The sequence below is a fragment of the Pseudochaenichthys georgianus genome, chromosome 14, assembly GCF_902827115.2.
Source record: "Pseudochaenichthys georgianus chromosome 14, fPseGeo1.2, whole genome shotgun sequence".
Taxonomy (NCBI): domain Eukaryota; kingdom Metazoa; phylum Chordata; class Actinopteri; order Perciformes; family Channichthyidae; genus Pseudochaenichthys; species Pseudochaenichthys georgianus.
Genome location: NC_047516.1, coordinates 40,362,297 through 40,365,320, shown reverse-complemented (window position 1 = coordinate 40,365,320; position 3,024 = coordinate 40,362,297). Strand labels below are relative to the sequence as shown.

At 41.0% G+C, this 3,024-nt stretch overlaps 1 long non-coding RNA gene across 1 annotated transcript; it reads right to left on the bottom strand.

The window, feature by feature from the left end:
* Positions 1-441: 441 nt before the first annotated feature.
* Positions 442-2,359, bottom strand: LOC117457979 (uncharacterized). Its single transcript, XR_004553392.2, has 3 exons — positions 1,431-2,359; positions 1,235-1,322; positions 442-1,150 (listed from the first exon to the last, which is right to left on the bottom strand). It is a non-coding gene; the product is annotated as an uncharacterized lncRNA (long non-coding RNA).
* Positions 2,360-3,024: the final 665 nt, after the last annotated feature.

Sequence of the window (3,024 nt, the reverse complement as noted above, 5' to 3'; positions counted from 1 at the left end):
AATGGCACCACACCTGAGAGAGCACGATTACATCTAATGAACTTTGTTTTTTTATGTTTTTTTTGGCAAAACGTGGTTGTCTGTTAACTTGTGTTTTTGAAATGATGTGCACACATACCATACACATACACATTTAATTTTGTTTGTTTTAGTGAGCTCCACTTCTCACTTTAGAGAAAAGAGGTGAAATAAAATAAACCTGTGCACCGTTGATTTCAAACTTGGTTTTCCTGAATTGTCTTTCTGCATAATCCCAAATTAGAGACACATGTCCTTACCTCTTGGATCATTCAATCACGAGCACAGAGCAAAGGTTCAGAAAATGAACACAGGTCTTCGAATACAATCACTTTTGTTTTTGAGTGAAACTCTGCAAATGGTTTGACATGCGCAATTAAGACCGTAAATGGCATGTATATTTTAATGCCTTATGAAGCGCACAGACATATCTTTATTTAAAATGCTGATATTCAGGGTTAATCTTCAGACTTTGGAAAAAACACTTTAGTTCCGTGCACAACATTACTTTGTGCAAAACTTTTCCTTCTACATTATGAAACCCACACAGAACAATGTAGCCATCTAACAATCAAGCAAACGCAATGTCACCTTCATCACCCGTCTACCTGTATTTACTATATCCCATACAATATTGAAGATATGAAGGACAGTACGTTAAATAATACAAGCGAACAAAAACAAGTCTTTAAAGTAACATCAATAATCAACATAGAAATGGCCAATGGTGGGGGGGGGGAAATAAATCACATTTTGTCGACCATTTTTTCGAACAGGGTTAGAAATGTATCTGAGTGCTGCATTATTTCTCTGTGGTCTTCGTCCTCTTTTTCTGCCTCGCGTTCTAGGCACTCTTTTTTGGGGGGGGGCTGCTGGGTGGTTCCAGCCTCAGACAGTGATGAGGGTGGTGAGGGGTCTGGATCTTCAGCCACATTTGGGGGGGGGGGGGGGCAGGAAGCAGCCTCCGGATCAAAGAGGATTGTGGGGTTTGCCAAGGCTGAGGCAACAAGGACAGAAGGACTATTGAAGGCCTTGCACCTATGGCCTCATCCATGGCCATGAAGAAGGGCCATGTTGCAGGGGTTTCTTCCCCCTGATCAGTCCCTGTTCCAGTCCTTGGCCTTTTAAGTTCCTATTGCAAACAAATGCATGTTAGAAATCTTTGTTCAGCTTTTTCAGAAACAAACATGTTTTACAATAACAATACACCATTTACCTTGCATTTCTTTTGTAGGTTCTCCCATTTCTTGGAGGCCTGTTTGTGAGACACATGTTGCCCAAGGTCCAGTTCCTTAATGATTGACCTGTTATCATAGAATATTTAAACAATATATATTGGTGTTAAGGCAATGACCCACAGTGCACATTCATTACTTTCATTGCACAAAATATGAATTGAGTGCATAACTCACTCCCATGCTTCTTTGGCAGCATTGCGTTTTTTGCAGAACAGGTCATCCTTTTCCATTCTTAAAGCAATAAGTTTAAACCGATTTCGTAAGTGAATGGATACATGAATTGACACATGTGTTGTTAGTTTGATTCCGATTTAGATTTGTACATCTTCAAAATAAAAATCTAATGTAATCTTGGCAAATCAAATTAACACGTGTAGATTTATAAATACATGTTCACAAAGGCATGTATTAGTTAAGGCAACGTATTATTTATCGTTTAAAAAAAATAACCACATGGAACTCACATTTGTATGACGTTGTTTCCTCCATGCCCGAAAAACGGTTGCACACCTGTGGAGTGAGATTATCAAGCCTGCATCCATGCAAACTCGCTGTCGGAGGCTTTTATAACCCACTACGCCTCCGCCCTGATTGCTTTGGACCAGCCCTCAATATGGCGGACCCTCCGCGTGAACGCGCAAACGGAGGGGTAGGGTGTAGGGGTAGGGTGTAGGGGGCGGTTTGGGAATGGGCCTAAATGGCCCGCTGACCCGGAAGCACTAGACACTCCAGGCCAGCATAACATACTTTCCACTTGGGCCACTACAAATATTGTTTTAAAAAAATGTTTCCTGTGGTATTGGTATCTTGACTAGCAATTTAGTTAAATTGTTTCGTTTATTAACGCTACAACATAGCGTTCCGTGAGTCGGTTGTCGTTGTTTGGTGAAAAGCAAACAGCTGTTTGCTGCGGAGCGCAGCGCGAGCAGGCTCCCGTGAGCGGGAGCGCGCTCCTTCACTACAGATTATCGCGCCACCTAATGTTTTTAATACCAGCGGTAACCGGTCAAGCGCCGTGCAAAAAACAATCTTCAAATAAAAGAAAGTCACCGGAGGAGTTAAAGGAGAGTGACAGGGAGCATGAGAAGAAGAGGGAGAGAACGTTTCAGCTTGATCGATGGAGTTGGCTTCTAGTGGTGCAGTGACGCGTCCTAAAACCCTTTTATAATCTATCGATTATATTTATGATTCGAAAATTATAAAAGTAGGGTAGACATGTGGAGATTATCCGGCTGAACAAAACGTGCATTTATCAAACAGGTTTGTTTTCCACATACCTTATTTCCAGCTATTTTCCAAAACGCTGTGGAGAAATCCCGTTGCTTTCTGTGGAGGGAACCAGCAGCTTACTTCCTGGTTTCAGGACGCGTCACTGGCTGCACCTCTCAATATGATGCCAGTATAAGGTCTTCTGTCGGCTCTGTACATCAATGCCGACCTATGCTGACAAGTAAGTGAAGAGTAGACAATATAAAGGTATTGGCTAGAGGGAAATGTCCCAGCAGTTTAGGATAATGAAGGTTCTAATCAAATCAATTACATGGCCATTACATGTCTAACTCCTAATGACAGGAAGGCAGAAAGTGCATTATACAAATAATAATACTCATAATAGCAGACATTTTTTAACAATGACCACAATATCAATATTTTAATAAACCAAATATGAACAATTGAGGAAAATGAGAACTGGTGATTCAAATGTTGTACTACAAGTAGGCTAGTTAGTGCATACATTACTATTGCAACAAATGTGTTCATTTTCTTC